A 27,190-nucleotide genomic window follows, 5' to 3' on the forward strand; every position below is an offset into this window, starting at 1 on the left:
TATCTGTGATAAATCTGCAAAAATAGCACATTTCTTGAAGCCTGCTTCATATCTGTGGCCATGCACATACACAGAAATTCACATTAAGTACTTACAGTGAGAATCCAGCCAGAACCTGCTCATAGATTCTTCTCATAGATTTGAAGCAGAAATTTAGAAAGCCCTCAACAAAAATCAAAAGTTTGGACACACCTCATTTAATTCTTTATTTTCATGACTATCTACATGGTAGATTATCAGATTTCTGAGGAAGGTGACTCGGATGAATCTATCCTCAGCAGCAGAGATGACTCTTGGTCTTCCTTTCCTGGGGCGGTCCTCATGTGAGACAGTTTTGTTTTAGCGCTTGATGGTTTTTGTGACTGCACTTGGGGACACATTCAAAATTTTAGTAATTTTCTGGACTGACTTACTGTCAGTTCTTAAAGTAATGATAGACTGTCGTTTCTCTTTACTTAGCTGATTGGTTCTTGCCATAATATTAAGTCTAACAGTTGTCAAAGAGGACTGTCAGCTGTTCTGCACAACACAACTGATGGGCCCAACTCTATTAAGAAGGAAAGAAATTACATAAATGAACCCTGACAAAGTACACCTGTGAAGTGAAAACCATTTCAGGTGACTACATCATGAAGCTTATTGAGAAAAGGCTAAGGGTTTGCAGCACTGTCAACAAAGTAAAGGGTGGCTACTTTGAGGAATCTAAAATATCAAACATATTTAGAGTTATTTATCAATATGTTCTTCATATACTTGATGCCTTCAGTATGTATCTACAATATAGAAAGTAGTAAAAATTAAGAAAAACCATTAAATGAGGAGGTGCGTCCAAACTTTTGACTGGTAGCGTAGCTGCTGGACAAAAATTTAACTGCAAAATATAACTGTTGTTTGGCAACCTTTGAAATATAGGTAGCATTAAACCAGTTGGCAACCAACTGGAACCAGGTCTCTTGTGCTCTTTGGGGCAGACTTACTTACACTGATTGCAATGTCTTGGAAACCTGTCTAAGGCAGGCAGAGTCGGACCGCAATTATTTGGAGACAGGTTGCCTCCCACTACTTGCAATTGCCCACCAACAGTAACAGTGCACTCCCCGATCTGTTCTGTTGTTACTCTAGAGTGATTGAGCCATAAGCCACAATTTGTCAGACTTTAGTTGAGCTCATTGAACACAATAACCTCTGGAGAACTTCATATGTGATTTGCTCTTGTAATTTCAGACTAACTCAGTAGCCCCTGTACTTCATTTACTTATAAGATTTAAACCAAACAGTTGTCGTTTTTATGGTAGTATTGTAGGATTTCTCTAGCCAGTAGCCTTTTTTAGAAGATCTGATAATGCTCAGTTTAAACATTTCTTAAAGCCTTAAAAAGTGAAATGCCTCACATTTCACAGGGACAATACAGACCCTTTATGTGACACGGAGGAACTGACAGTTTCTCTTTGTTTTCAGTAATGAATTCTCTGCACTTAGTTGATAAAATTACAGGCCACTGACGCAGGAGGGGTTATCTGTCTGTCACCAGTGGCAAATTAGGTTGGTGCATTTTTAATGTTTTTGCAACAATGTCAGATCTCTCTTTATAGATATCATAATGCACCAGGAAATTTGGTTTTCTCAGTTCAGGTTTTCACACGTTCAGCTCACTGTGACATTTTCAATGGCTCTTTTTTTCTCTAAAGCAAAAGACAATCTTTGCCTTAGATTACCTAATCCTAGATCACAGACTCAAGCATGAACATGAACACAGTAAGCAGCTATACTGATATATCGTTTTCTGATGAACTCTGATTAACCATTTGTTTGTACAAAGCCATTAATGTCAACAAACATGAGTGTCAGTATAAACTGTGGGTGAAGATTAAGTCTGTAGTATTTGCCTTTTTGTGCCTTTTTGTGCATGAGTTCTGGCTCATGGCAAGTTAAAGTCTAACATTATAACTTCACTAACACTTACACAGTCAAATTCAATGAAAACCTGAGCAGCTCATAAGAGGTGTCAAAAGGTTTGCACACGGGATAGGTAATAGGCTTTAAATGACATCCCGATACTTAAAAAACTGCAATAATAGTTCTGATGATGCTTGTAGTTTGCAGGCAGCAGCATTTAAAAAGTGTCAGTAAATGAAGAGCATTTTCCATCCCTCTTTCCTAATGAGCTACTGTCCTTGATGACAGGCTACCTCATTTAAAGTGTTTGAAACAAATTACCAGCAGCTGAGCATTATAGTGCTATAGTAGAGACACAGTATTTTTTTTTCCAGTGATACAATGTAAGTCAGATGTAAGCACAGACGTAGCCTAGGTACTGCTTTACCTGGAAATTTTACGTAAAACTATAAAATGCTTAACATGTTAGTTTCATAATAACAAACGCTGCACAATGCTGCCGCATAACAAAACTGAAAAATATTTTCGAACAGGGATTTTGTGCTTTAGATCGCACTTTTAAAACAACTGCTCAAATGAATCCGATAGTGTATTTTTTAATCAATAAAACTGTTTTTTTTTTATATCTTGCTGTTTTTGTATAAGTTCATACTCAAGTTAAAAAACAAACACTAAAGCTATTCTGTTATACCTGTATGCAAAAAATACACAGCACCCAAATATTTCATAGTTCAGTAATACTGATCAATCTAATACACTTAAACCTACTCTATCCTCCCTATTCTGGTATTTTAAAGAGTAAGCAACCTAATTAATAGGGTTCTAAAACTCCCAGCAAAAAAAAAAAAAAAAATAGATAGGGAACCACCCACCCTCCACCTCATGATACTTAATCAACATAAGTGTGAAAAAAAATGCACAGAAATCAATTATTTTTTCAAGAATAATTAAATAGATCCAACATCTTTCTTCAACAGAAGTGCAGACTGCACAGATGGTATCTTCCCAAACGAAAAAGTACTATAGCTTACTAGGGTATATTAGACTTAATAGTTACTATATACAGTAATGGACTTCTATACATTTTACATCTGATTAAAACTTTGGGTGAAAGATTCAGATAATTATTTATTAAAAGCTAGACATTTTAAATGAGAATAAGAAAGAAAAGTGTGTCTTTGTGCCACCCTTTTCCCCGTTCATGCCCTATCGGCCCCCCTGGCTAAACTTTGCTAGATCCGCCCCTGCAGTTACCAGCCGTCAGCTGCATAGAAAAGGATCCTGGTGTACAAAGTTATATTAAATAAATTCTAACAACAGCATATCAAGCTGTAATAAACAAACAAGAGAGACGTCGTGACAGAAAAGCCGATCAGCTGATCATTGATTAGTTTCATGATTGAAATAGCAGCAGGAGAGGGAGGGGGAGAGAGAGGCAGTCACTCCATATATCGGTTGTTAAACTTAACGCAGGAATTCTTTACAAACATTCAGAGATGAACTTACACATTTGCTTTTTGGTAGCGAGGCTACAAATACACACAGCCGCATCACGTGAGGCATACTGCTGCTACGTGCTACGGTTATGAGCCGAGTTATGCCATGTCGCAAGTTTTGTGAGGTGCTGGATCAGATTACATTTTTTATTTCTTACCGATATCCGATCCAGTAATTTACATCAGTATCGGACTGATACCTACACATTGTTACGATTCGGTGTTGTCAGTGTTTTGTTGTAGGCGTGACTGTTATGTGTTTCCTGCTTTACTTTGAAAGTCTGTCTTATCTCAGTGTGTTCAGTTTACGCTTCCTTGTCTCGTCAGTTCTGATTTGCCCCAGCTGTGTTTCCCTCCTGTGGTCCATTCCCTGATTGCTCCCTCTATGTATTTAAGCCCTGTGCTTCAGTTTGTCATGGTTGCGATCTTCCCCCCTGGTTGTAAATAGTTTGGTGTTTTGATGTAAATAAATGTCTTATTTTGCTTTGATGTAAATAGTTGTCGATACTTTCGTTTTGGGGTTTTTTTGTGGAGACCCGTAGTAGGTTTTTTTTGTTTGTTTTTTTTTGTTTTTTTCCCCTTATTTTTATTTTTCCTGTGGTGCACGCCGGTTGCCTAGGCCGGGGTGTAACATAATGGGGGCTCGTCCGGGATCTTCGTCTACCTTCGCTGGAGGGTCCGAGGGACCGCTCCAGCCTTCGTCTGCCGTCGCTGGAGGGTCCGAGGGACCGCTCCAGCCTTCGTTTGTCTTCGCTGGAGGGTCCGAGGGACCGCTCCAGCCTTCGTCTGCCTTCGCTGGAGGGTCCGAGGGACCGCTCCAGCCTTCTGTTTCCGCTGGAGGATCCAAGGGGCCCGTCCAGCCATCAGCGTGTCATGGTCCCTGTGCCTCACCAGCTGATTCTGTATTAGGCAACATGTTTTCTCTCTCTCTCTCTCTCCTGCCGGGGCGATGCTCATTATGGGCTCCCGCCCCTGGCCCACGCACCTGCTGCCGATCGGGATAATCACAAGGCCGATTTAAGACAGCAGCACTGTGTCACTCGTCGCTGGATCGTTGAGTTATCAGCGTCAGTCGCTCAGTAGATTGCAAATAAGGATCTGTGAGTTCGTTCCGTCTGTTCGCCTCTAACTATTATCTCTGTGTACAGATCTATCCCGGACCTTTCCCTGCCTGCCTGTCATCCCGTGGACGAGTGAGTGGATGGTGTTTCCCCAGTGTGGGGAGTGAAGAGAGAGAGCCTTTGGAGGACGTCAGATTCCCGTCTTTTCCCTCACATACCCCGGAACCCTGGACCCCCCTCCCCTCCCTCCAGCACTTTGTAAATAGCATCACCTGGTGTCGTTGTGTGAATAAAAATCTGTAAATCCTGTAAGGAGTCCCGGTCTGCGCCTGAGTCCGTTAACTGAAACCTGACACAGCGTCGCCGCAGAACAGCAGCCGGTGCCGTATGCGCTGGTCATGAATCAAACATTTTCTTTGGGGTTACATGTTTTAAATGTTTGATTTTTGGGTGGGGGGAACTGTTATGATTCGGTGTTGTCAGTGTTTTGTTGTAGGCGTGACTGTTATGTGTTTCCTGCTTTACTTTGAAAGTCTGTCTTATCTCAGTGTGTTCAGTTTATGCTTCCTTGTCTCGTCAGTTCTGATTTGCCCCAGCTGTGTTTCCCTCCTGTGGTCCATTCCCTGATTGCTCCCTCTATGTATTTAAGCCCTGTGTTTCAGTTTGTCATGGTCGCGATTCCCCCCCCCCCCCCCGGTTGTAAATAGTTTGGTGTTTTGATGTAAATAAATGTCTTATTTTGCTTTGATGTAAATAGTTGTCGATACATTCGTTTTGGGATTTTTTTGTGGAGACCCGTAGTAGTTTTTTTTGTTTTGTTTTGTTTTTTCCCTTATTTTTATTTTCCTGTGGTGCACGCCGGTTGCCTAGGCCGGGGTGTAACATAAGCTCGTCCGTAATATCAGATCGGTCCATCTCTAATATGAAGTGCAGCTAGCAAGTGAAACTAGTGAGTGCTCCATCAATGCTCAGAAAAATTATATGGTTTATATGCTATTATCTCATCTTTCATATACTGGTTGTATTCAAAAGCATGTTTTTTTTTTTGTTTGTTTTGTTTTGTTTTTTTTGACTCAAGTGGCTTCCACCTTTTGCAGGAAAGGACTTCTTGCATATTTTGCAAAGTACTTATTCGAAGGCTGACAAGGCCCTTGTGGTTCTCTCAGGCATGTCTTAGCTTGTCTCGCTGGGGGATGTAAGTGCATGATATTGAAATAGCAATAATCGGGATATTCATTTTTTTTTTTTTTTTTTACCCACAAAGAATATACCGGTATTATATGGCACAGCCATAATTTGTACAATATTTAGATGCCCATTGAATGTTTAAGGAACAAAGCAAGGCAATAAATGCAACTAAACACAAACACTTTTTGTGAATCTTGTTGAGAACTTATATGTTACCATAAAATGGTTAAAAAAATTCATTTTGATTAATAGTGCAGAATAGAATACATGATTTAACTGTGTACTTCAGATGTTAATGGTCTTTATATGTCAGTGTGACACAAAAATGTTGAAACACTTCAGTCTTTTGAATGTGTTTGATAAAATCCCTGATGGATCTATCATCTGTTTTGCACAGGAGTTGCTGTTATTGTGTTGGCCTTAATGCTTTAGTCCAGGTTAAGAGTTTAGATTAAAAACAGACTCTCCCCAGTGCACAGTTAACGTCGGAAGCTGCCTTTTTAAAAAAGAAAAAACCACATCCTAACATGTTTACATCAAGATAGATGGCATGCACAGTGCAGTCATAAAGTAATCAGGAAAGTAATTTACATTGTTCACTTTATATATGGTTGATGAAGACGTTTTAAAACATCCCTCTGAAACCAATCAATTCTGGCCTGACTGAGTTGTTTATATGGAACATTTCTATTTTGTGTGGGCTTTTAAACTAATTATACTCAGAACATTAGGCTTCATGTAAGCAGAGCCATGAAAAAAAACCCAAAATGTTCAGCAATCATTTTAAAAAGACAATTACATTTATCTAAAAGCTGCTAAAATTAGCAATCATAAGCTGCTATGCATTAGTTATATCTGAAGTAAAGCTGTACATAAAAATGGCTGAACTTATTGCAATAAGAGCTTTGTATTTACATTTAAAAAGTTGTATTGTCTCCCTTTGAAGCCTTGTGTGATGTGAATGTATCCATGTGCTTTGAAAAACACATCACTTCAGCTGTAGCAGAGTTCAAGCAGACATGAATAACTGTTGGCTGAATAAGGGAGGCAGGTTCTGGTTTTAATTTCCGCCAGTGTTGATCTTAGAGATGCTGTCCATGCTGCATAAAGACTGAGTGTCACTTCATAACCTGGACAGACAGGATTAGTATCAGCACTTAACAAATGAAGAACATCCTTCATACTAATCTTCCAGCTGTCAGACATGAGCGAGCCAGGGAATACTCCTGCTCCCTCACTCCAGATCAGCTTACTACTAATGACACACCCACTCCTGCTTTCTAACCCACCATACAAACACAGCAAACGCAGCACGACTGACCAGATGTGAGGCGGTTATGGCCGAATTGTTGTATGGTGACCGATGAATGGCATGTGTGTCATTGCCATAAATGCAGCCATGCTGATAATGTAGGATAATCCAAAATAACTTGAAAAGGAAGAGTGAAGCAAGCTTGAACTTTAAAAGAAAGTCATTCACATGGCTGCTTTTTATAGATATTTTTCCCACAAGATTTTTATGGGTTGTGTTTTTTTTCACTTTTAATACTAATTACAAACATTTTGCTGCAGAGCAAATCAATCACGGCATATCATGAATCATCACATAAATTCATGCAAAATCATTCAGAGCAGAATGATGAAGTGGCAAACATTTAACACTCCTCTTTTTGTCACTCCAGGCTAACAGTGCTCTTCTTCCGTCCTTTTCTCACTCAGTCTTTTTTGTGACCTTCAGTAACTTGCTGTTTTGTTTGCAATTGTCCTCTGTGTGTGTTTTTTATGGTTGGCTGATGGTTTTCTTTTCGCCATGCCACAATGCACATGCTCTCATTTCCCTTCAGTGACACAGCCTCAGTGCCCTTCAATGTTTTTGCCTGTTTATATTAAAGAGAGATGAAAGATAAGCCTATTTCCACACTAATTAGACACAGGGCTGCCTTTTATTGATGGCAGGGAAAGGGCTATTTTAGATAAATTCCATGATTTGATGTTCTTAAAAAACAATAATGTTGAAATCTAATAATGGTGTGATGAAGAAATTTCTCACGATAAGAGTTGGAGCCTGATTGCCGTTTGTCTGGTTCAAATCTTGATTGGAGTGGTCATATACACGCTGAATAACCAAATATGGCTGTTTGGATGTCTCAGCCACATTCGTAACTTTTTTAATTTCAGTGAAACGAGGCAAGAACAACTCATGAAAAGAGATTACAAAGTTGCAGAGCAGTGACAAAAAGAGATTTCAGCAATCCCGTTCTGTTCTGTTATAGAAATTGTAGAAATCACATGTTTTCAGTGCATGGATAATGCAGTTTGGTTTATCTTTTTGACCCATGAACCCAAGATAAACTAAAGCTCTACATGTATGAATAAATTGCTTGTAAATGTTTTCCACATGATCATTTGTTTCACATGAATGAACACAGTCAAGATTATGATTTTTTTTTTCCCAGTATTGGGGTTTAAGAGTGAGAAATAAAGATTTTAATGAGTATGGCTAAACGTCTCAGTGTAACCACCGCATTCGTTGCTTTATGCACCGCCAGTAATGTCATCACACAGCCACTTCTATTTATGCTGCCCGGCCCGGGAGCCGTCGCCAGTCCCCTTCGAGGCCTTCCCCAAACTGCAGCGCCAGTTCACACTTCCTCATCCCTCATCGCCCATCGTTACCGAGAATGTGGTCCCAGCTAGTGAAACTGTAAAAAAAAAAAGCTGACACACGCTCAACACGACATCCAGCTGATTTTAACAGATGTGAGCAGAGTGTACTGTAAATGAGTAATCTATAACTTGCTATGACAATAAGACAAGATTATCTCTAAACTGCATTCTTGCATTATCTTAGGAAGGCTCTAAATAAGTATCAGTATTGGTGTTGATATTATTGGTTGAGTGCTACTTCCTAGATACTATGTAACACCAACTGCCTAACTCAAAGTATACCATAGAAGTTGCACCAAGTAGGACCCAGAAAGTATGACAATAGAAATGTAGTAGCCAGTATCAATACCAGTAGAAATGCATGATTTTCAATAGTCAATTTAATACAAATAATATTCATAATCCCATATTCTTAAACATACTCCTTGATTAAAAAGTCATTTGAACTCGGTGACCTGTGGTGGCAGAGTGGTGGTAGTGAAGCCTAGTAACATTACAACAAAGTATAATGTTAGTTACATTACATCAGTATAAAACATGGTTGCTCTTACAATGCGAATACCAGCTCTTAAAAAAAACCCTGTAATGTGTATTTCACAATAAAAATGCCTGACTATTCCTTATTGTGTGAGTTGTGAGTTGCGCTGCAGCTTTGCTTGTCATCATCTTCAGTGTGTTGTTTTTGCTGTGCCATGTGTAGTTTTGTGCCTGTGGGTGTCCGTCTTCTTGATCAGCATGTAAGGATAGACTGCCTCAGTCATCCAATAGAAGCCTTGGTACCAAGGGTTAAAAGGATTTTAATAAAAAGAAAAAAATCTGTCATGTTTTCTGAATTTTGGCATTGAAAGATATCTTAAGAATTGGTTCTGGTAACATTAACATCTGGGAAATTTTTTTTTTTAAATGAAAATAAAATAAAAATAAATGATTTTATTAGAATAAGAAGAACATCATTGTGAAGCCTGAGAGTCAAAGATGGATTTTAATTTAGGATTACTGGGATAAAATACCTAAAATTAAATCCCAAATTCAAAAAAAATAAGTGGTAAAGGTTTAAACTTCCCCTCTTAAGAATGTGTGTAATTATAAACTGGTGTCATACACACAACTTGGTAACCTATTGGAGTAGGTGGATTTAGTACTCATGAACTGCTTCACTTGCCTTTTTTGTTTTGTTTGTAGAAGTACAACATAAATAGAAATGATACAAGTCTAAAATTATCAGGGAGGAAAAATGTGTTTGCTCTCTGCACGATTACCATATTACAGCTAAATAATTCACTGTCTTCATGTTCCTTCTTTCTGTGCGCAGGGGTCAGAGTGGATTAAACTGGTAATAATAGCAGTCTTATTTCAACAGGAGAGCAAGCCAAGTTAGAGCCCCTGGCCCTGAAATCTAAATTAAGAAGAAGTATGGTAGGAAATTCTACGGCTGCGTGCTTAAGTACGGAAAGATACACAGAAAGACAAGGAGTGACTCTAGTTCTCCTGCCTACATCTCTGCCAGACAAATCAAGTGTGGCTCTAGTCAGCCTCTATCTAATGCAGTAGGGCTTCTGATATGATGGAACTAAAAACAATGAATAAATCATCTCTACTGCACTTAATAGCACCCCTTTTATCTTTCAGACCATTCCAACACTTGCTTTTATTGCTGTTTAATGTGAGAAAGCAGTAGGAAGTGAGACCTAGCAGATCCAAAGTTACCAGAAGAATGTATCTTTTGTCTCTCTTTATCTTATTTGGCCTAAATTGGGCTTGAAATGATAGGTAATTGAGCAAATGTGGAGTGAGACTTTGTTCTGACTGGGTCTCAGGGTTGTAGATTTCCTCGAGGAAATTTCAGCACCATTTACCAGACCCTTACTCTTATGATTGCTTTCTCTGGATGAAAACTTTTGAAAGACAGATTTAGACATTATATAATTTATAAAAGCACGCTTGGAGAAGTTGTGTCTCTCAAAAGACAGGTAAAAGGCAGTTAGAGGCAAGGAGACCATGTTCAACCCAGTATGCCCTACGTAATAGTCTGTAATTGTTTTGCATGCTGAGTGCTGACGTCCTGCGGGCGTCTCTTGGAATGAGATGGGTTATATTTCCATTTTCAGTTCTATATGGATGAGTCCAGGCCTGCACTACTAATAAGCAGATCCACCACACTTTAAGAACTTGCTTAATTACTGATTCTTGGCTGACCTTGCTGTCTGCACTTCACTTTAGAGCCTCAATTGTGGCTTGTCAATTTCTATGTTAATGAATACTAGAGGCGCAGGGAGGGACAGGGAGAGGACAATTGTTTTCAGAAAAACTTGATGTTCAGCAGAGGAGTTATGTGATTAAAATATTGTTAAGTAACCTTGTATTAAGAGAGTGAAAAATAAAAGACATTAGATTACAAATGCACTTAGCTGCTGTACTTAGTGTCACATAAGAAGTGCTACTTGTCAAACACCAGCTTTGAGAACATCACAAGTAAGTGGGGGCTTAAATCTTACATCTAAATAAGTCCTAAGATTTGGTTCTCATTTATATGTGGTGGCATCCTGTCACTACCCTCTTCAAAACCCCATTTGTAGAAGGAAGTGGTGCTTGTGTACCTTTGAGTTGACTTTTTCTAGTTTTGTGATATCAGTCCACCAACCAGCTGGCAAAAAATAACTTAGGCAGTCATTTAAACTTTGACCCACAGATGAGTTCATGTGACAGAAATAGTTATTGCCCCCCCTGAGTTTGAATTCTGTAGATCACATATAAGGGTAGCATTGTGTTTGTAGTCCACCATGTGAGCTTCATAACTGAGCTAGCTTGTGTCTTATGTTTGGAAATTCTCACCACCAGGTTCCTTGACAAAGTTCTGTTCAGGCCATGTGAGAATAAAGCAGGTAATTGTGCTGTGAATTCAAGTGGGCGAGTGGGTGTCATGTGCTATGCCTCCTGCTCTGTGGTAAAAGTGAGGAGAACGACTTTGCCCAGACTTGATTTTTCTAACACTGGAGTTCAGGAAAACTGCTAATGCAAACTGTCGACTGCAGTGACAGCTACACAGAGGCGTAACAGCAGAGGTGTAAGTGAAGCAGATGCTGATGCTGTATAAAATTACATGTCAAAAATGACAAAAATTACTAATAGCTGGATAAGATGAAACAAGGACAAAACACCGCTGTGCTCCAAATCACCGATGGGTGTGGGCAGGAGTGTTGCTTCATACCTGGTACAGCGTCACGGTATAATGGCAGTGAAACATAGCACTGAAATTGTTTAGGCTTTTAGGTTTTGAAAGTTTGATATGAATTCATCTACATTTTTGTGAAAAAAAGGCATACTTACATATATTTATACACAGTGTAAGCATGTTTTTTTCCCTTTGGAAGCATCTTTGCACAAATTCACAGCGCGTGGTTATTAAATGTAAATCTCTCCACTCCTGCACATCTGAGACTTCCCACTCTCCCGCCCTCTATTCTTTTCTTTCCATCTCTTACTATCTTTCTATTTTGCTGAACCTTACCATGTATTCCTTTTTAGATGGAAAACAGTGATCCTGCTCCAGTCTTCTGATTAAAAGGAAAAACCTCGACTGGGAATCATCAGGAACGCTCCCATGACGGCTCCAGATGCAAGCTCTTGATTGGCTGCTTGATGTATAATTCAGATTAGATGGGAGATCTTAATGAGACTGACTAATGATGTTGACACGTGTCTCAGCGTGGAAGAGGGGAAAAAGTAATGCCTGCACACTCACAAATTTATTTAAACAGATAACATCAAATGTTCGTCAAAGTCAGAGTATAACGTCGCGTTTATGACATTCATGTACTGTCAAATTCTTCATGCTCTAGATACAAACGGGTCTGCACCAAGTCTGCAAAACATCTTGTATTTTAAGCTTCTTAGATATTAACTTCTAATAATTATGGACTTGTGTGTTTTTTTTTTTTCAAGTTTTCCCATCACACATGTTTTGATGTTTGTCTACACTGCAGCTGTTTTTCTATTGCTATGATTTTTTCCTTTTTTGTTTTCCTTTTTTAATTTCATACTTTATTTGTAGTATTTGCTTTCAGATGCTTATCATCTTAGGCATGGTCAATGGTTTACTCACACCTGTTACCGCACAGACTGCTTTTTGCGTCTGGGTTTAGATTATTTTCTTTTGACAACTGCAGCCTTATTTCTCTAAATGAATTTGTGGATGTACAGCCATTTTCAAATAGCTATACACCCACGGTACCAGTGACATACATAGGACCACCCCAAACATTCCCAAATGCATATTACTAGTAGAAGTTCAGAGTACCACTCACTAAGTTCTCCTTCTCCTCCTTTTCTCAGTGTTTTCAAGGGATTCAGCTTTAAACTTTTTTAAGTTTTTGTGATAATTTAGTCAATGGTTTGTTGGCAAGTTCCAAAAGGAGAAAATGTAGTTCCAAGTTGAAATATTCAGCACTACTCAAAATGCAAAAAAAAACCCCCAAAACAACCTAAACTATGAATAATAAACTAGCCTTTTGCAAAAAGTTATTTAACACAGCAGTGGAAAAAGCTCAGAGTGATGCAATGACAAGGTCATGTCACAAAACAAGGAGTTTTCTCTGTTTTAGAGGAGAAATTGTCAGTGTGTGACTGACGTCAAAAGGAATGGCTTGAATTTTGGATCAGAAGGTGAAATGTCCTTCTTTTTTTGTATATATATTTTAAAAAACAAATGAAAGCATCAAATATGTAGGTTGATGTCCAAGACTTTCTGTGACTGAAATAAAACTCTCCACAATGCAACAATAGCTGTTAGATGATGAGTGGTTTTAGATCATGATGATCCAGCAGTGGGTGGTACATTCTTATAAAAGCCCAGACAGAGAAGTTATTCTGAATCCACCACTTGTACTCTTCAACTTTGTTTTAACCCCCTCCTCTCCTGCTCTGCATTTTAAAATGAAACCCAGAATTTTACTTCTCTGGAAGTGCATCACTTGGTGAGGTTAATTAGATGTTGATGCCTTTTCACACGCTATGATCAAACACGTATGCCGGACCATCAAATTCAAAGGCAATGGCACTGTGATTCGGAAAGATGCCACTTTAATCAAAAAGGCTGTTCACAGCATTCAGCACATGAAGTGGCCAAAACGATGACATAATCAAGGACAAGAAAAGGTGTCCAAAAGTTTTAGAACTATTAGATTTCTTGTACGTGTGAGCAATTGCTTTTCCCAAGGTTGCACATGAATCTGCTGGCAGCGTCAGTATCAGTTATAAAGAGGTTAAATCACTTCTAACTGAAGGATTTGAAAAAGGAAATGGCATTTTGAAAAGTAAACCTCTGAAGGACTGGTAACAATAAACCAACTCTCATTCTGATGTGTTGGTTTTAATTCAGTTGTGTGCTCTGGCTGTCAGTGGTTTTGTGCTGGCACAGATGTGCATACCAGATGAGCAGGGGAAATGGCATCATCTCTACAATTACAGGAAGGTCACGACCTGCTGTCACAGCAACCGTTTGGCATCCGTTTAGAAACTGCTTGGCACCCGCAACCTGCAGATTTCATAAACCTGCAATTAGGCAATGGGCATGTATCAGTCAGCACACTCTGTGAAACATCTGCTTGTCTGTGGGTGTGTGTTATTGCGTTTGTCAGAGTATGTGTGTTCGTCTGTCCATTTTCAGCATGTGTGCATATCACAGAAAGAATTAGAAATGATGGACGATGGACACAAGCTAACTAGCAAATTGTAAAAATCTCTCATTGAAGCCTTAGAAGTGGAAGGTGAAGGGACATCCAGTATAGTCTCTTGGAGATAAAGAAGCGTTATTTGTCTTTTATGACAGCAAATTCCCAAACAGTTGGAAAAAGAAATGGCTTCTTCCTGATGTCTTAGTCTTTTTGCATATTTGTCACACTGACATTTCAAATCATCCAGCAGACTGTAATATTAGATAAAGATAGTATGCATAAATACAAAATGCAGTTTTTAAATGAGTGATTGCATTTATTAAAGGAAAAAGTTATGTAAAGCTACTTGGCTGTGTGTGGGAAAGCAATTGCTCCCTAGACCTAATAACTGGTTGTGCCACCTTTGGCAGCAAGAACTGCAATCAAGTGCTTTTCACATCACTGTTGAGGAATTTTGGCCCGCTGTTCTTTAAAGAATTGTTTTAATTCAGACACACTGGAGTATGTTCAAGCATGAACAGCCTGTTTGAGTTCATGCCAAAGCACCTAGATCTGATTTAAGTCCAGATTTTGACTAGTCCACTAGTTTATTTTCTTTCTGGAGTCATGCAGAGGCAGATTTTCTGGTATGTTTTTTGACATAACATAAGTGTGGTTGAGCTTCAGAATTCACGATTTTATCAATAATGACAAGTCTTCCTGAAGTATCAAAGCAGCTCCAAACCATCATTCTACCTCCACCATGTTTGGCTGTTGGTATACCATTTTATGAAATGCTGTGTTTGTGTGACCTTAAATGATGCATGTGAGGCCTGCAGTTCTTTAGATGTTCTGGGTTCTTTTGGGAATAACCTGGATGAAACATCAAGGTGGAATAATTTTGTAGGCTGGCCCCTCCTGGGAAGGTTCACCACTGTTTCAGGTTTTGTGGATTATGGCTCTCACTGTAGTTCACGTGCCTCAGTTAAGGTCAGCGTTCATGATCCAATAAACCCTTGAAAATTGCTTTTCAGACTGATAGATGTCAATGACTTTGTTTCTCAGCTGTTCTTGAGTTTCTTTAGATTGAAGCATGATCTGCTGCTTTCTTAATAAAAAAAATATGTTAAAATTGTTTCATGATCTAAAACATGTAAGTGACAAATATGCAAAAAAGCTCAAAATCAGGAAGGAAGCAAATACTGTTCCACAGCACTGTAGGTGGTGAAATTAAAGTATCTTTACTCTAAACCTATGCTTTACACAAAATCCTTCTAAGAGTTGGCAGAAAATATCCAACAGCAACAAGAGCAAGCCTAACTCAGAGAGGGAAACAAGAAATGGCGGAAGGCACAGAAACAGGAGGGAGATGAGATGACGACAACTGATGGACAACACACAGACCAGACAGTGACAGATATATAAACTAATGAGACAAATATTGCTCCCAGGAGATGATGAAAAGCAAAACGGAGCTAAAGGAAGTGTGAATATTAGACTGATACTGTGACATCACTCATTTGTTGGAGGCCAAGGTTACACCATGTTTGTGTGCTATCAAATCTATGACAGCGCTATGTGTAAGTGGACAGAAAAGAATTCAATATGGGGTTCATACACGCACTGCTACAAGCAAGATTCACTGGTGGATTTAAGCACTTTGAATCAAACCCACAGCAGGGGGGAAAAGGCTTCATCTTATTACGTTAAAACTTTGAGAAATGTTCAAGTAGAAACCAATGGAGAGAAGACAATTTGTCTGTGTGTGAACTCACATTGCAGGAGTACTGCTGTGTTTTAAAAGTCCACGGCTACATCTGTTCTTGTGTTTCCTGTGGCCCACTAGGACACACATTATTTTCTTCTTATTTTCAATTTGAACCAAAGAATTAATTGTTTCTTTATCTGGCTGCATTCATATGCATCGTCTATTTCTGTCCGCTCAGGGAAGTGGGACACGATGTTAATTCAAAATATCGCCTATTTAAAAGCAAAGTTGGTGATTATTTATTTTTTTTAAATTAGTGAAAGAGTCCATATGGAGCCGTTCCCATCCAGTCAAAGTAGCCTCCGTGCAGTGCCACTGAGCAGAGGGAGACTGGACAATGCAGCAGCAAGAAAAAAAAAGAAGTGTGGGAGTAAGCTGTGATGGAGTCCTGTGATCTCTAAGCAGTTTCTATGGCATCACTTATGCACCGTTTATCTACCGAATATGGAGGAACTAGCCATGAGTGAGTGAGTGCGTGAGTGAGTGAATGAGTGAGCATATTTTTTTTTTTTTTTATGGAGAATGAAGAGGAGGGTTTATGTCATATCAGTCAGCCTCTATATTTTCTGCAGGCGGAATAATGGTCAGGTACCTACTCATACTCTGAAAGGAAAACTGCGGAGGCAGATACGTCTGTGACGAGTTTCCTGAGCCCTGGGCCAGTGCAGTTATACAAGACAGCCCTCTTCCTTCCCCTCGTTTACGGACACCACAGTTCCTTTTGGGATTTCACAATGAAAGGTGGACAAGACACAAACACATGCAGTGTAATTGTTGTGTGCATAAAAATGCCCACGTGCTGCTTTAGCATTCCTTTTATTCTGTAACCTCAGCTTCAGTGTTGCTCCTATTTTCTTGAGGGCAGTATACTATGAAGATTGCTGTGTAGTCCCTACAACTGAGATGACCACTTTTTAAACAGGGTTGCTATGTTAAGTGGTTGAGAAATATAAAAGACACACAAATGAAACACAAGTTTTTGTTTAGCAAACTGGACAGTATATCTTAGCTGGCATTTTAAATCTACAGAGCACTTGTACTCTTATAAGCTGCAATCGTGGATTACATCATATGATGCAACCATAATCAATACAGCAGTGAAAAAATGCTAAATGAAATGCATAACCAAATTTCACCAAAGAGTTAAGAGAATCCTTACAGGTGGGTGGATGGAGATGCAGTTTTATGACTTCCAACAGCTGTTACGGATCTGCACAAATGAATGTTTAAAGTGAGAAACTATGGTGATGGGTCTGACATGATGGATGATCGTGCTTTTTCTAAAACGATTACATCTGCCCATAGTAGATCCCATATCCCTGCTTCCCTAGCTGACACAAGTTGGTGAATGGTATATGGGATTTTGTTTGTGGGGCTTACAGAACTGTCGAAACTTGACCAAGAAGAGATGCTGTAGAGAGTTTTTCAAGAAAAGGAGTTTTTTTTGTGAGCTGCTTAGAGGTTTATTTATTTCACATTTTCCTGTGATGGATAAATTATTAAGTTGTAGTAAGGCATGCACTGGAGCTCCACCATACACCATATATAAGACAGCTGTTTGGGCAATGTTATTACATTTAAATGTTGAATCTCTTATTAAGAAAAACAATTTAAGGTTTCAAATGTTTCAATAAAAATCAGTAAATATGCCTCCAGTAACACGGCCTTTGAGTCAGATGCCTAATATTGATATTGAAGTGGTGCATTTAAGGCACTGATTTAAAAATACAGGTCTGAATTTAGCTTATTACTCCGCCCCTTCCTTACTCCCCATGCTGCTGCAATCCTTCTCCATAGTTGTATTACTTCCCGCATTGATTACTGCAATTCCCTCTTATTTGGGCTCCCTAAAAGGTCCCTTCATGAACTCCAACTTCTTCAAAATTCCACAGCTCGGGTCATAACTCGTACTCCGTCAAGAGCTCATATTACGCCAATTCTTCAGCAGCTTCACTGGTTGACCATAGAAGTCAGGATAAACTTTAAAATCTTACTTCTTACGTACAAGTGTATGCATAAATCTGCTCCTTCCTATTTGTGTGACCTGCTCGATATCACCACAGTTTCCCGCCCTCGCCGATCCTCATCTGCTATTCATCTTACTGTTCCGTTCGCACGTCTTACCACTATGGGGAACAGAGCCTTCAGTCACTCTGCTCCTCGGCTCTGGAGCTCTCTTCCTCCAGCCATAAGAAATATAGACTCTCTTCCCACATTTAAGTCACAGCTCAAAACACATCTGTTCAAACTGGCTTATTTGCTTTAGTGCTGATTTTACCTGTTGTCAAGTTCTGCTTTGCAATTTTAACTTATTTTATGTATTTTATGACTATTGCTTTGTTTATTAATGTTGTCCTTTTGTAAGCTGACCTTGGGTTTTTGAAAGGCGCCCTCAAATAAAATGTATTATTATTACTATTACTCATGGTGATAATTGGGCTACTCAATTTAGTATGTGTTGGTTTCATCCTGGCTTTGATCTGATCTGAACTCTCTGATTAATCATTTACCATAAAAACAAATACATAGAAAAAATATACCACGAGCATTTTTATCCAGCAAAAATGTCAAACCAGCTTAAAATAGAAGGCATTCGCACAGAATGGTGCGAGGGAGACAGCGGGTAAAGTGTTAAATATTGCACACAGAGCAAACAATTCAACAACAATTCACCACTGAGTGTGCATTTGGCTGTGAGATTTCAGCTGAGCTGAGACTTTTTTTTCTTTTTCAGACCGCTATTACATGAATTAGTAGGATGTGTCTCATCACCACTGATGGCTCATGCTAACCCAAAATTGGAGATGAGTACAAGAACTGAATCATTCTCTATTGGATTTGTACACCCACACAGGTGTTTTCATGTATTCTGCTGGATTACATGCTGGTGTTAAATGTGGGCAGACGTAGTGTGTGGCATAACTACAGTCCAGGTACCGATAAGATGCTGAAAAGGTGTAATTTGTCCTGACAAAATGGATGTAACAAACTAACAGATGAGTCAGAGAGTTGCCAATCAAGCAAAGTCTATATATCCAGACCTGAGAACAAGTTTAGTCCAACAAACTTAGAGAAATCTTGTTATTTGCTGGCAGTTTCTTGGTAGCATGGTTGCCAAAGAATGAACTAACTTCTAAGTGACTTTCACAGTGAAGCTTACACGATTCTGATTAATGTGTGGTGTTTGCTTAGTGGACTAATCTTCAAGCTAAAGTTCATTACTCAATTAGAAACATTCCCTCTGTTGTTGTGTATATTGTTGTCTAGCTGTTCACCAGTGTGTCTTTGCTTAGAACTGCATGACGCAATGACAACATTATTGCCTCATGTAGATTTCACAGGTTTCTGAAAACAAGTCCATCAGAAAAAACATGAATGTAAAAGCTGAAGATGGTACTTTACTGCAAAACCAACAAACTGTATTTCTTCAGCCTCCACCTACCTTTTGGTTTTTAACAGAAACCGGGGAGATAATAAAGATATAGAAAATAGAGCTGCTCACTAACATAAAGAGGTCAATATTTTCTAATTTCAGTCAGACTTCAAACTGTTGTAAATAAGGATGTTATAAAAGAAGGCAGCGTGTAGCCTAGAAGCTCCCTGATGTCTCTGAGATTGTGATGTCGGTGTTTCAAATTCGACAGGTGTCCGGATAACTCCTTTTAATCGCAGCCGCAAAACAAAGTAATAACAAGATTAAACAGTAGGCTGTTTATAATTCATATTTCCATTTGAACGGACAACATAATACTTTGAACTCGCACTTTATTTCAAGCTCCTCTCCAGCGTGAGGCTGAAGCATGCAGTTTTAAGTCCCTTCTCTCTTCCCTGTTGATCTCTCCTTTTCCGCACCTCCCACCCCCGTATTTCCCTTTCTTAACCCTGTCCACCTTTTCCTCTCTTCCAACAAGTGAAGAGCGGATTTTTTTGCTCTTCTTCTTTGGCGCTTTGAATTGAGTTATCGATGTCTGCTGGAATTTCTCTCCCGCGCCATCCCCTCGTCTATTTTGCCGTTCAGTTGCGATGATGGTGCCAGAGTGCAGGTGCAGCATGTGTTGGAGACAGCAGGGACGGTGTGTGGTGCACTAGGACCAGGGAGCGATTCCTCTCGTCGTGTGCATTGCAACTACAGAGGAGCTGTGGAGGAAACCCCCCCATCGGATCTGGCCATTATATCCATACATTTCTTTTCCACATCTCCACCGCGCCGCGGCTGAGTGGGGATCGCACCAATCAGCGAGCCTAGGATGGTCAAGCACCCAGGAGAGGATTAGCAGGCTAACCGAACACTATTTGCGTAAAAGTCAGCTGTCAGATATTTTTTTCGGAGGGGTTAGTCGTTTGACAGCTTAGCCCCAACTCGTTTTGATGTTATGTTTTATTTGCTGTAGTAAAATCGTATTTTTTTCTTCTTCTTCTACCCATCATCCGTTTTATTTCAAGCGCGCAAAGTCACATCTGCGTAGGAGAGCACTTGGCGCACTTCTCCCCCAAAGGACAGAGACAAAAATCTCCATTCTTCTGTTTGGATTTAAACCGGACGATCGGCTGAATGGGTGACCTCGCCGAAACACAGACTATCACGAGCTTGCACACACTATATGGAAACCTGTTTTCTCCATTGACCTGGAGTTGTGATGTCCAAAGCCTTCCTCACTGACTGACAAACGGCATCGTACCATTTTTGGAATCGAGTTGAAGGTAGGCCAATTTTCTTTTTTCTTTTTTTTGGCTTTTCGACATAACACGGTTTTTCTGACCATCTGATAAAGTTCGCAGACCTCATTTTAACCGACTCTTCTAATATTACAACCACAGATTGATCGCCCCTGGTCTGTGGTTCTGTCGGACAGTTGCAGTAGTTAATCTAGAAAAAATACCCGGTGGAGAAAGGCTAATATAAATCAGTTTTATAAAGCTCTGAGTCAGTCAAAAGCTTTTAAGGGGAGAAGTTCAACACATGCTGTGGAAACGATGTAATTGACTTCGAATATAGATTACAAAGGGCTTCAAACATTCAGGAAGCCAAAAGATAAATAATTAAACTAAAGATATGCGTCGCAATGTGAGAGGCAACCTCAGTGCCTGCCTTTTTTGTTTAGTTTTTTCTTTTTTTGGGAATGAGTGTTCCTGTTTTGTGTATTTGGCTCACGATATGTTTGCTCATGAGCTCAATCATGGAGATTCCGGAGAAACCCTCTGCAGTGCAGTCTCATACATCGGGCCGCCGGGCTCACTGGAGCTCACAAAGGAGAGGATTTAGATAAAGGTGTAAACGAAGCAGCAGCTTTTCCTGAAGGCAGTCTACCAGTAAGCCTTATTATATGCACAATCCTGTCTTTATACGGAGGGATATGGGCTGCTGGTTGTACCGAGGCAATGATTTAGCCACAAAAGAGAGCCTCAAAAAAACACAAAACTTATTATGCTCTCTCTCTCTCTCTCGTGTGTCACGTGCACACCCACACACTCTCAGTGATAGTTTGAAATGACTGTGTATGTGTGAGAGAGAGTGCGTCACTGTACTTAGGCTGTAAAGCTTAAATTGGAGACATATTTGAATGCCAAAGCTCGCGCACATGCTGTCATTATTTTACTGCCCGAGCAAAGCTTATCCGCGTCATTACGCAAATGTAACCGTATTGAAATGACAGCTTAATCGGATTGGGTTCCTTGCCATTTTGACCTACTGTACGAGTTACCCATGAGGGACGAACAGCGCGGCCCATTGGGTGGAAACGTACAAATACCGACGCATGACGCAGGGACATGAGTGATAGATGATGATCCTATTTCTGGAAGTGCGCCTGGATTATAAATGTCTGAACAATTTAAGCGCTAGTGGAAACATCAAGAATCGCCAGTCTTATTTATTGTTTGCCATGCTCTGTGCGTGTGTGTGTGTGTTTTAAACCTCACTACAGGCAGATATGAGGAGAGACTGTGGGTGGTCAGTGGCTCTTGGACTCATTGCAACCGTGTTCTTCAATTGAATACGCACACGCTGGTATTAAGCCCCAAAGTCTTTGTCTAGCTGTCAAACAACCAGTGCTGCCTGGTTCGTCGCCAGGCTGCAGTTTGAGGTGACACCAAGCCGGAGTCATATATCGTTAATCAGAGCAGAATTTTTTGACTTTTGAAGTTTTTCAGATAACCTTTATCTATTGATGTTGGCCGGGACGATATCATCCGTGGGACTGAGGTGAGCCTCATCTCCAATTCACGCTGTTAACGAAAAAAGTCGTGAAACTGAACCGTCTCCGCGTCACGCTGAATTTTCAGTGTAGTTTGTGTGAGCACGGGGCCTTGCTAATAAATTCGTAAAGTCACTTCTGTCTGATGTTTCACGGTGCAGCAGATAAAAATGGCAGGCCGTCGCTCTTGCCAGCAGCACCTCGTCATAGGAGAGATGACAGGAACTGTCCGTGGTGCTGAAACAGACAGCTCCTTTGTTCAACTCTGGGCAGAAATGTTCGGTTGCTGCTGTAGGCTAACTCTCCTCGGCTTGTGTCACATTTTGTGTGCTAAATACTTGGACAGCTAGTGAGTCACACACACACATGTTGCATCTATCTATCTATCTATCTATCTATCTATCTATCTATCTATCTATCTATCTATCTATCTATCTATCTATCTATCTATCTATCTATCTATCTATCTATCTATCTATCTATCTATCTATCTATCTATCTATCTATCTATCTATCAATCAATCAATCATAGATTGGGACAGGATCACAGCCTTTGCTTTAAATGGCATCATCGTGTCTGTTGAGTGGTGTTAAAATCCATTAGCTGATCACCATAAAGTGGGGCTTCTCTTGGCCATGTGAACAATTGTTTTTCTTTCTTTTTTTTAAATGAAAATAACAGCTATTGACACCAGAAATAAGCCCAACACTAAAAGCAGGCACAAAGAGCAATTATGCCTCACTATGGTGCTGTAACTGTAAAATGTCAGTTTCAAAGAAATAATCTCTTCTCAGTCTTTTCATGTTTGCAACACATACACACACAAAATATGCTTTCAAATAAAACTTTTATTTTTAAGCCAGTTTTATCAGTTTTTCCAAAAATGAAGTACTTTCTTTATAAGACAGATGATTGTGTTCTTGGGGGAAAAACAGCATTTCTCCTGCTTTATTTTCTTTTTGGATTCAACAGAGCTAAGCACACAAAGTCTCTTACGACACCTTTGGTGCTAAAATGTGTTATAAACACAGTTGTGGCGCTGATATACAGCCCAAGTGGAAATCCGATTATCTCTGGTGGGGATGGGGGTGTTGTGACATCTAGTGTGCACTGAATGATTGACTGTACTGTTTATCTGTGATTACTAATAATATTCACATCAGTGTATCAAAATGTCATTATGTGATAACAATCTTGATAACCCCTACCAAGTTCAAGAAAGACATGCTGATCAGTGCCCAGTGGGACCACAGCAAGCTAATTTGTTTGCGTGTTAATGGTCATCTGGTATGGAGGGAATCGCTAGTACAGACTTCCTGAAGTGGTCTTTCGTTGGTGATGAATGGCGTGTGTGCTTTCCCCTAACGCTGATTGAATTAGGCCACCCTGCAGTTCCATTGCTTTCCCTAGGAGCAAAGGCGATCCTGCAGTGAAGTTTATCAATAAGCGGGTGGATGGAGTGTAAGTGGTAGTGTTGCCGGGGGCAGACAGCCGGTCATGAGGAGGGGGAACACGCTTAGGGAGAGTCCCACTGATCACACGGCAGATTGGGAGCCCTTGGTGCTAGCGTCTGTCGGTCCCTGCCGTAGGGGAAGAATGAGCAGTGGAGCCACACAGAGCTGACCTAGAACCACACACTGGGCCAACTTCAGGTCAGCATCCTGGGTGAAGGCAGCTCAGTTTAGCTCTTTTTCTTTTTCTTTGTGGTTTTCTTTTTTTGGAAGGTTTCTTTATCACAAAATATTCGGTCAATTTACCACAGTTGTGATCAGGTGATGAACATGGTTGATTCAGAACAAAGCGTCTAGCGAGCGCAGCATTTTGATGGCTTTGTTTTGAAGGCTGGTTGCTTTGATGTGGACCCCCATGAGGCCACTGGCAGCTGAGCTCCCACTGTGGCAGATTGATATTTGTAATTTAAGGGAAGCTGTCACACAGCATCCTCCAGATGGAGAGAGCCGCAGAGGCACGCAGTCGATTAAACACGGTTTGTTTAGGAATAATCATTTTGTTGTGGAAGCTGAGGATTCATTTGAGGCATATTGGCTCTAAGGTTCAAAATGCTCAATTATATCCTTACACACACAAAATCACAGCATAATAACATAACAATAGATGTAGCGTACAGAGTGGTGTCAGGGAAGCTTTTAGCTTTTAGCCTGTCTGTTATCTGATGAAATCGTTCAGATCACCACATCACAGCAGAAAGGACAGGTCAGTGATTTGTGTCCCTGCTGCAGAAAAGGTTGAGTAAAGGTTGCGAGCCAATTCATTAATTCACTCACTGGAGTGTGCGCACATGCACATGCACGCATGTACTTGCATGCTGTTTTAGTCACTGGACTATTGGAATTGATATCTGGGGGAAGGGTCATGTTTTAAAGAGCCATCTTCTTCCTGTCACATTGATTGACAATAAAGGAACAATAAACATCTCAGAGAGAATACTGCTTGATTAACTAGCCTTCAAAGGAACCATACATGGACAATAAATCACGTTTTCATCTCACAAATTAGGACAATGGCATTTAGATGCCGGTTTGAAGACCTTCCAGCTTGAACTCATGACATTCCTGCTCATAGGTCTAACTGGTAATGTCAAATCCCATGAGGAGTTTAAGAGCAGTAATTTATATATTTATGTGATATTATTATAAATGATCCACTGTTATTGTGTATGAAGTGTTTGAAAAAGGAGGGAGAAAATGAGGCTGGGGTTTGAAAATGCTATAAAACATAATGTGATACAATATCACAGATATTGACAGTATTTATGACACATTAGAATATACATTTTTGCCTCTGATATATTTTCATTGTAAAATGCACTCCCAGATCAAATATCAGTAAGATGACAATAGTCAAGATGGCATTAATTCATTTATCATTCATATCGACTTGGGCGTGGTGAAGGATGACGAGGCCAAACTGATGCATCTAGACAATACAGCATGGTATTCAAGTATCTTTAGTTCTATGGCCGAACTGGGCAACTGCAGTGTTGTACTCAGTTTTTAAGAATGCCAAATGTTTTTCTATCAGTCAGTCATTTACGCCCTTTCTTGTAATTATACCATTTTTTTCCAGTTGCTTCAGTCTCTCCCACCATAACAAATGCTGAGCTGGTGCTGCCTCTTTACCCAGGACAATCTTATAAAAGCAAAAAAGGGTAAAGGTTATTTAAAAATGAATAGATTTGATCCATGTTGCATTTTCAGTGCCAGTTCATGAAGATTTTCAGTAGGCATGTATCAAATTTGAGGTTAAAATTGTTAAAAATGCTTTTTATTTACTCCATTTACTTGTTTTGTTTAAGAGGACCATAGCACATTTACCCTTCCTTATTATCATTGCAGTTTAAATATATGTGGTGCTTTTAGTTGGTACTAATCCTTAATGGTAGATAAACAAGAATGACGGTGCAGCAATTGAGGTATTTTACGAGAACAAAAGAAAAAAAATAATAATTTTGTTGATTTTGTTTTTTATAAATAGGAAATGAAGAAAAGTCCTTATCACATTTTTATACAGGTGAATAGTAAAAGTCCTTAGTCGACAGCAAAACAATGATTATACAATCAGATTAGGAAGTTTAGCCACTCCAGCAGTCCTGAAAGTACGGTTGTGTAGGCTGGGAAATATTGTTTGCTTTTATGCAAAAACTCATTTGAACTGTTACCTCCTAATTCTACTACCAGTATGTATTTGCAAGTGAAGATAATCAAATAAAAAACTGAAATTTCATTTAATTGTAGGGGAATTACACCCTTAATCATGGACCTCATTATAAAGTTATTGTGTGTTTTTGAAATTAGTATTCTTTTTTCTTTACTTTCTCTGAAAAAGCAAAATTTAACATTCACATCAGAGAACAGAAAGACAGTAATACAGCTCACTGCAGGATCCTTGACAGTGGATGCTTAAACATCTGTACTGATACCACCTCTCTGATAACCTCTAACATTATCGCTCTCACAGCACTTGGCACAGATCCCACTTCACTGATTCCCTCATCTTTCCTTCATACTGTAACTTTGGTCTGTCTGCCTCAAGTTTCTTTCAGGAACACATTTTTAGAAAACTTAACTTCTTACTTTCACTGTACTTTGAAAGCTGTCAATGTAAACAAAGTTAGGCCTGTCAAGGTTGCTTTCAAGAGCTTGGCTCTTAAATTCAGTCACTCGGAAGCATAAGCTGCCAGCTCTTACAGTATTTAGATTAAAGTGGTGTCGATTTTGTACCTTCAAGTCACTTTGCTCACCAGATAAAAATGCCTTTATGTTTAGACATTTATTGAGAAGACTAATGGAAAATGGCCTGTACTTCTAAATCGACCAGAGAAGGAGATGAACACGGGGTAGAAAAAATGAGGAAGGCAGGTAGTTATTTAAGGAAACGGGGAAAAAATCTGCATTATCTGGAGGCTTGATGTGCAGAGAGCAGTCACTGAGGGGTGGCGATGTGGGGGTTTGGATATATAAAAGTTAAAGAGAGGTACACAGACTTGCTTTCAATTGCTAAAGAACCATACTCTTTAAGCTCGAAGGCTGGAATGCAAGTTTGAAAGCCGATTAAATATCTACATAAATCAGCCACAAAATTAAAACCACTGGCAGGTGAAGTGATCAGTGATCGTCGTCTCATTACAATGTAGTGCTCTGGTGTTGCCCTTAGCACATGAGTAACACAAAAAAAGAGACCAAGTAGTTCATTTAGCTTACAAACTAAAATCCCGTAGAGCACCTACAAGATACACCTGAAAAAGCCTGATCCATGCAGGCCCCTCCCCGTAATCCACAGGGTCCAAAGGGTTGATCCAGTCCTGCCAATGTTCCAGTGCCAGACCCTACAGGACACCCAGAAAGGTCCAGTCTTCATGCCCTGATGGGTCAGCTGCGTTTTTGTGGCTTGAGACAGCCCTAACTTAGCACAGGTAGATGGTTTTAATTGTGCCTGAAGGTTGGATCTTTCAGGAGGGTTTAACACCAAAAATGAATTATTTAAGACTATTTTCATAAGAAGATTTACAGGGGAGTTTATTTTAGCTCTTAACCCCCAAACATATTATGACTACATCAGTGCACATTTGTTGCCAGATAGAAGTTTAAAGAGTTTTATTATTTCATTTAAAAAGTCTTTATTGTGTTTTGGATTAGGCTTTTTTCTCTCTTTTGATGGGAGCTGGACCATAATGGAGCCAATCAGGATTTCTAACATTTTAATTAAAATGCAATAATTGGAGTGAGATTGTGTTCCAGGACGCTGTCA

The 27,190-nt window shown here is 39.7% G+C and overlaps 1 protein-coding gene and 1 pseudogene across 5 annotated transcripts in view; one reads left to right on the plus strand and one right to left on the minus strand.

Moving 5' to 3' along the window:
• The window catches only part of LOC147311306 (uncharacterized), a 262,128-nt pseudogene that overhangs the window by 208,081 nt on the left and 26,857 nt on the right, over nucleotides 1-27,190 (minus strand). The gene's annotated exons all lie outside the window — the stretch shown is intronic.
• Nucleotides 19,880-27,190, plus strand: part of il1rapl1a (interleukin 1 receptor accessory protein-like 1a) — a 171,593-nt gene continuing 164,282 nt past the window's right edge. For 2 of the 4 annotated variants that reach the window (XM_086266003.1, XM_086266004.1), the window contains exon 1: nucleotides 19,880-20,428. The gene's annotated coding sequence lies outside the window, so the exon portion shown is untranslated. The remainder of the gene's footprint in view (nucleotides 20,429-27,190) is intronic. The other 2 variants (XM_086266006.1, XM_086266005.1) reach the window with 2 other exon arrangements.

Source organism: Aulonocara sp. 'chitande type north' Nkhata Bay, linkage group LG16 (assembly GCF_057382095.1).
Source record: "Aulonocara sp. 'chitande type north' Nkhata Bay isolate Kocher_YH1m ecotype deep benthic linkage group LG16, A_spYH_male_GT1.1, whole genome shotgun sequence".
In the NCBI taxonomy this organism is placed as follows: Eukaryota; Metazoa; Chordata; class Actinopteri; order Cichliformes; family Cichlidae; genus Aulonocara; species Aulonocara sp. 'chitande type north' Nkhata Bay.